Consider the following 8,022-nt stretch of genomic DNA (forward strand, 5'->3'; position numbering starts at 1 on the left):
CGTAACCCATGCAGGAAATCATCAACTGGATGTGTTCCACCCATCGCCGTACCTCTTCCTAAGGCTGGATTGGGATCCACGATCGAGGATAATGCATCCCTAGTTCCCACCATGGAAGCTGCCGTAGAGGTCGTCTCCTTCATTTCTGGTATGGCTCTGATACCAAGTGTCACGTATGAAGGGATCTCAGAGCGGATCCCAACAACATGCGGCTCGGTCTACCGAAGAGAACCGATCAGCCTTCCTGGCATGGGAACCTAGTCTCTATGACTTAGGTCACGCTTAACAACAATAATGCAGCGAAGCACGACACCAGAAAATACCACGAAGGAGAAGGAGAAATACAGGGGAAGAGAACTTCATTGAATAACCACTCAACTGATTACAATAAGCTCTCCTGGTCTCTCCAGATCTACCTGATACCAGCCCCTCCCCTTTGAGGATCCTCTTATAGAGGAGCAACCTCGAATTACAAATTCCTCATGAACTCCACTTCCTTTTTACAAGATAAGGATCAATCTTAGATAAGATGGGATTCGTGCCCCAAACGAACTCGGATCCTCTTATAGAGGAGCAGTCAGATGAACCGGCCATGTTCGTGCCCCAAACGAACTCGGATTACCACGAAATTAGATTCGTTGGATTCGAGACAAAAAATACTTCTAGCTGGTATATTTCCAGCTTTGAACAGACTTCTATAGAGTTCCCCTAAATGCCCCTCAATGTGAGAATGCGTAGAAACAGCGTTACAACCACATTTTCTAACCATGCATCTTTCAGTTATGAAAACATGTTAAAACATGTCCCTTGCCTAAATGAAGAGAGATTTAATGAGACAAGAGGAGAACTGTGTATTTGTGACCCATTTGATTAAAACTATAGTACAAACATTTGTTTAGTTGAATACTTACATGATTAATTCCGATTATTCTTATTGATTAAATCATATTCGGAGAATCTTAAGCTGAAAAGTTGAGTCTTGACTAATGAGGAGATGACTCATGGTAATGAGGAGTCGACTCATGAAGTGCGGAGGAGAGTCTGCATTATATAAAGGTCTGAAACAACTCTGTCTCAAGTAGAAGAGATGACTCACCCAAGTCGGGAGTTGACCACCGCCTTACTTGAGTCGACTCATCAAACAAATGAGTCGACCATCGCTGTTCTGAAATAGCTTTCTCCCGAAACATTATTCACTTAGTCAAGAGTCGACTCCTGTTCCACAAAACGTTTCATTCATTCCAAAATTTCCCTTTCCATCGTCTTTCTTTCCAAAATCCAAAAACCCTAAAACCCCAATGTGGTCTCGGCCAGTCCTTCATGGCTCCTAGGAAGCAAATCTGATGACCCAAAGATTGATTTAAAGATTGATTTTGATGATCAGAAAACCTTGAAGTATAATTACTAATGTTTGTGTTGTAAGAAGAAAAATAATTTGTTTTGCAAGGAACATAGCAAGTTGAAAAAATACAAAAAGATCTCAAAAGCTCTCAAGAAAAGTTGGAAGAAAGCTACACTTCATTGGCCCAAGATTCAAGTTTAAAGGATTCAAGTTGGAGGGCAAATTCAAAGAAAGATTTAAAATAATAGTCCTCGAGTCGACTCCTGGAAGTTTAGAGTCGACTCTGGCACTCTGAAGTTTCAAGGAACAGTGCTCGAGTCGACTCCGAGACTCTGCGAGTCGACTCCGAGACTCTGCGAGTCGACTCCGACTGAGAACAGATAAAAAGACAGAGAGTTGATTTTCAGCGCTACAGTGCTCGAGTCGACTCCCAGCAGAGTCGACTCCTGCTTCAGCCGAGTTGACTCGAACACGCTGGGAGGCATAATGGCTAGTTTTTTCTCAACTCCAACGGCTCTATTTTTGTCTCTAACGGCTAGATCTTTGTTCCCACGCCATCCAAAGCTATAAAATCAAGGAAAGAGCTAGGGGAGAAGCTAAGGAAGTGGGAGAGAACACATAGGGAAGATTTTTCAAAGAGATTTCTAGAGAAACCTCCCATAAGCACAAAAGGGCCATTCAAAGCAAAAGAAAGTGAAGAAGAGTATCCGAGTGAATCCCAAAGCTTTCTCTCCGACTGTGTGCTGCCTCAGTGATCCTCTACCTCGTGCGAAATCAGAAGAGGGTCAAGTAAAGAAGAAGCCGAGTTCCTTCATCTACAAAATCTATTTGAAGGCTTCTTCTCTTTACTCTATTTATTTACATTGTTATATCTGCTTGTTTAAGAAGCTTGTATTTGTTTTTTTATTTTAATATCTTGTAACTTAATTCAATCAAGGGATTGAATCAAGGAGTTAAGGTTTGTTGGTGAGCCAAAGGAAAAACCAACGGTGTAAGGTTGTGGTTGGTGAACCGGAAAAAACTAACTGGATTTGATTGTGAACCCGGAAAAACAATCGGGTGGTTCTAGTCGGTGAGCCTGTGAAAACCGACCGAGTTCGTTGTGATCTTGTGAAAACAACAAGTTAGGTTGTGAGCTTGTAAAACAACCAGCTGTAATCTGAAGGATTATAGTGAAATTCCTAAGAGATCTTAGGGAGTGGATGTAGGTGCTGGGGTGCACCGAACCACTATATGTTTGTTGTGTTTGTGATGCTTTCTGTCATTGTCTAACTTCCTCACTTACTTAGATAAATTGCTTGCTTAACTCTTATCCGCACATCCTTTAGTTGCGAGCATATTCAATTTACTTAATCAAGTCTCATTCAATAAAACTGCATTAAGACTCATTGTATTGAATTGCATGCTTGGGCAAACTTAGAGTAATCTTTTATTGAGTCCGCTGCTTAATAGTTTTAATCTTGATAAGATTAAAATCAAACTGTTGCTAAGTTTAAATTCCACTGTGCATCTATACAACTTAGCATAATTAATTGAAAAGTTTTAGAAGTAGTATAAAAGTTTTAAAAAACCCAATTCACCCTCCCTCTTGGGTTGTATCTACTGGGCAATAAGTGGTATCAGAGCAGGTGCTCTAAGTTTAATTGTTGATCTCACGATCAAGAGCCAAAGATCATGACAACTCAAATAGATAGTTTTCTAGGAGAGGGACAATTAATTGATAGACTCTCCACTATTTAATGGTATAAATTACACACATTGGAAAGCACGCATGCGCATTTTTATTCAATCACAAAACTATGATTTATGGAATATCGTAATAAATGGCCCCCACTCACTCTCTTACACTGTTAATGAAAAAGACTTAGCACAACTGAATGCTAATGCTATGAATATACTATATTGTGCTATCCATGAGACTAAATTTAATGAAATCTCTGCATGCTTATTTGCTAAGGAAATATGGGACACTTTAGAAAATATTTATAACAAAATCCAGACTAGCTCACATATGCTTCAATTACACACTAACAGTGAGCTTGCAGAAAAAGATGTTGAATCTTTCACATCAGCTGAGTCGACTCCCAGTTTGTCTGAGTCGACTCCTAGAGGAAAACAGTCTGAATGGCAGAGACTCAGTTTCGGAGACCCTGTGAACGAGTCGACTCCAAGTATTTCAGAGTCGACCCCCAAGTTAGCCGAGTCGACTCCAACAAGGCCCGAGTCGACTCCGAGGCAGAACAGTTCAAAAGACAGAAAACAAATTCTTCAGCCTCTGAGAACGAGACGTCTCCCGAAGATCTCGAGTCGCCTCTCAAGTCAGTCGAGTCGACTCCAAGTAAACCCAAGTCGACTCGAGGAAGAAAGAACAACAAATAAAGAATTCGGTGATGAAAACAAGGATCCATTCCCAAACATCGAAAAATTTAAAAGCTTCCTAAAGACAAAGAAGAAGAGGAAGCAAGAAGAAAGGAAGAAAGAGATAAAAAGTAAGAAAGCCTTGACCAAGGAAGAGTCAAGCAAGAAAATGAAAGTTAGGAGCAACAATGAAGATATTAGCTCCAAAGAACTACAAGAGGTAACTAACTTGTGCTTTATGGCACAAGAAGATAAGGTAAAATCTGAATCTACTTTTACATCAAATGATTTTCAAGAAGAATTTTCTTATAATGAATTATTAAATGCTTTTCATGATTTGTATGGTGAATGTAGAAAATTAGCTATGAAGAATAAAAATATTAAGAAACTAAATTTGGAAATTTTAAAAGAAAGAAATTCTATTGCTGAAATACAAGACAAACTAAATTCTGAAAATGAAAGCTTAAGGTTAAATTCAGAACAATTGATTCAGAAAAATCAGAATTTAATTAAAGAAAATCAAAACTTAAGTGAAGAAATTAACCAATTGAAATCTTTTATTAACAAATTCACTGTAAGTTCAGAAAGATTAAAAATGATGTTTGAAAGCCAATATGCTGATTATGATAAATCAAAACTTGGCTTGACTCCTTCGCTTAGCAATGAATCCCTAAAGAAAAAGGTTATAAATTCGTCAAGCAAATCATCAAAAAGAATAACGTATTTCAAACATCAAAAGAATGGGCATAACAACTTTACCTATAGTTCTAGTACAATTAAATCAAATGGTAAAGTTATTACTATTAAACAGATTTGGGTTCCAAAAGGAACCATATGTCCTAACTCTCAAGGACCCAAGCAAGCTTGGGTACCCAAAATGAAAATATGAAGGTATAGATGTAAGTGTGCCAAGATACCCATGGAACAAATAGAACTTTCACACAAATGGGTGTTCTAGACACACGTTACAGAATGAAACTTAAAATATAATCAAGAAAAGTAATTAAAATAGAAAAAATAAATTCAAATTCCTCCATCCTTCTATGCTATACTTTACTTATTGATGGATACTTTGTTAATGATTAATCAATTTTCTTAAAATATCTTTTTGAGTTCTCTATATGCTTGATTGAGAGTTTTTATCCATGGCATTATCTTTTATTGATCTTAGGCATAAGAATGTGTACTTGGTATATTTTTATATATATGCATTATAAATACCAAGACTAAAGAAATCACTTTTGGCATACAAAATCAACTCGTACTAGTATGTACTTAATCTCAAAAGACCTTGTTATTGGCTTACTTAGATTATCTTCTGCAAGGTCAAAGTTTGCTATGCATGTTAACTAAGGAAACAAACAAGAATCAATTTCTAAATCTAAACATGTTGTTTTCATCACTAAGTTTTTAAAAGCTTACATTGGATTTGTTCTTGGCAAATAAAATTGAAGTATTTTCTGTATTTACTAAATCTTGTAAAAGTGTTTCAAATGAAAAAGATTTCCAAACTGTGAAGATAAAGAGTATCATAGCACAGTATTGAAAACCAAAATTCTGATAAAGTTTGCACAGAAAATAATATTAAATACAATTGTTTCTGCACCAAGAATACCATAAGTAAAATAGGATTAATAGAATTCTTGAAGAAATGAAAAAGACAATGTTGTATGATAGTCATTTTTTTTTAAAAAAAGCTATCATCACTGCTTGTCATATATATGATTTCTATTAGATCTATTTTTGATGAAAACTCCTTTTGATCTTCTGAAAAATAGAAAATGAACTATTGCATATCTTTCATATTTTTCAGTCGTACATGTTATGCTTGATATGTTCTTATAAAAATAATGCCAAATCTGATAAAGATACTCCTATCTTTGGGTATCATTCATCAAGCAATGCATATAGAATATTCAATGAAAAGATCCTAGTTGTAGAAATATCAATTCATTTTATTCTTTATGAGACTAATGATCTTTCATCAAGTCACTAAGATCAGATTATATATGTATATGGTTAATCTTTTTGCTTACATATAACAATCTGAAACTAAAACACCTTAAGAAGAATGAACAAGATTATAATTGGTCAAGTTAAACTAAATTATTTTTGAAAGAGATAGAATTTGAAATCTTGCCGATAAAATCTGAAAACTTGTTAATAATTAGAACCAAATTGAGCTTTATATTATGTCAAATGAATGTGTAGAATGCACTCCTATGTGGTTATTTCATTAAAGAAGATCTATGTAAAATAACCACCTTATCTGAAAATACTCATTACAAATATGATAAAGCAATATATGATTTGGAACAAGCACCAAAAGCATGATATAAAAGCTTGAGTAATCTTTTTGATAGAAAGTAATAGTGATAAATCTATGCATTAAAAAGAAGAATTTGTGATATCTTATTTGCTCAAAGTATACATTGATGACTTCATTTTTGGTTCTACTAATGAAGATTTATATGAAGATTTCACTAAGCTCATGCAAGGTGAGTTTGAAATATGTATGATGAATGAATTAACATTTTTTCTCGAACTCCAAATTAAGACAAACAAGAAAGGGGATCTTCATTGATCAAAGTTAGTCCACAAGAAAACTCTTATAGAAGATTGGCATGAAGAAGGTATGTCTATGACCCCATCTTGTAGAATTTGAAAAGGATGAGCAAGGTAGATCTATTGTTTTAAAACTGTATTGAAGCATGATAGAATAATTATTTTATCATACAGCTAGTAGACCAGATTGTATGCTCATTATGTGCCCTTGTGCAAGACTTCAATCTAACTCTAATGAATCATATTTTATTGATGACAAATGAATCATAATCTGAATTTTGATAGAAACAACTGTTTAAGATAATTTGATTAAAACTTAGCTAGCATGTCTTATTGATAATTATCTTAAGCAAATAGAATCTAAGCTAAATTAATTTTGAAAACAAGAAATTGATTTGATCTTGGTGAATCTTTCTATTGCCTCACATGTTTGTCCTTGAGCCATCTTGCTTAATAGAATTGTCTCTTTAGTTCAAGTGACTTGTGCTTGCTTATATTTAGGCAATCTCTTGAGTAAAGTGACTCAACATTCAATTATTGTCATATCTTATGTTGAGTCATCTAGTTAAGAAATGTGTTGTATTTTGAAGAAACTAATGACTTTCCTTCAAGAAAGAAAAAAATCTTGTTAATAATGCACAATCCTTAAGCAAGAAAATGAGAGATTTCAACCTGAAGGACACCTCCACATAAGATACAATAAACACTCACATGTAACCAAGAAAGGGGACCTTCTTCAGCCAAAAGTTTACACATAAGAAATCTAGTAGGTATTTGACTTGAAGAATGCAGAATGAATCGGTAATTCAGATACCTCTCTTATAAATTAGCTGAGCAAAGTCAATAACTTAAATCTTATTATGGCTTGATTAAAGTCTTTAATTATTAATTTCTTGATATCATGTCTATACATGTATTGATTGACTTATGCTTTTAGAAATTGTTTCATGGTTTGCCCAAACTAAAATATATCTTTGCCTATGTCATAGCCATGAAATACACAAGTTTATGCTTAAAATTTTGATTTAAAATAACTTGTGAGAAGCTATGAATCCTTGAGCATAATGAAAATGTTGTTTGCATGATATACATCTATATGATACATAAGATTATTTCTTTATTCTGCTATTTCATGTAAAATACTTGAGAATAACAAAAAGAGAGAGAGAAAAAGAAAAGAAAATGAACATTATTCAAGGGAAGTAAAAAATCTAAGTAAAGACAAATACTCCAATCTTAAGGAAAAGCAAAACAAGCATAATATATTCGGCATATTTGTGAGACTTGTGTGAGTATTCTTTTGGAAGGGATAAAATCCATAATTAATTACACTTAAATAGAGAAAATTTGAAGTGAACATTTTAACCTTTCTATATTGCTCATCATAGGGATGGTGCCAATGGGGAGGCTAGTGGTAGTACCCGGCACTATTTGACCCAACTATTCGGTGTTGGGTATATTAGGGACGGCACAAGAGGGAGGCTAGTGGTAGTACCTCGTGCCCCTTCCAACTCCACTGGATAGGGAGCAAATAGAGTATAGAGCATAAGAAAGTAAAAACAAAAAAAAAACAAAATCAAAATGTTCGTTAATTGGTTAAGGAAAGAAATTCAAAAAAGAAAAATGAGAAAATGAATGACAAAGTAAATGAAAGTATATAAAAAGAATCAAGTCAAGTTTTAATCACTTGAAAACACACCTTAAGGATGAAATCATTGCAAGATTATATTTAAATAGGGGGAGTTTATTTAAAAAGA

This window comes from Phoenix dactylifera, unplaced genomic scaffold (genome assembly GCF_009389715.1).
Source record: "Phoenix dactylifera cultivar Barhee BC4 unplaced genomic scaffold, palm_55x_up_171113_PBpolish2nd_filt_p 000886F, whole genome shotgun sequence".
In the NCBI taxonomy this organism is placed as follows: domain Eukaryota; kingdom Viridiplantae; phylum Streptophyta; class Magnoliopsida; order Arecales; family Arecaceae; genus Phoenix; species Phoenix dactylifera.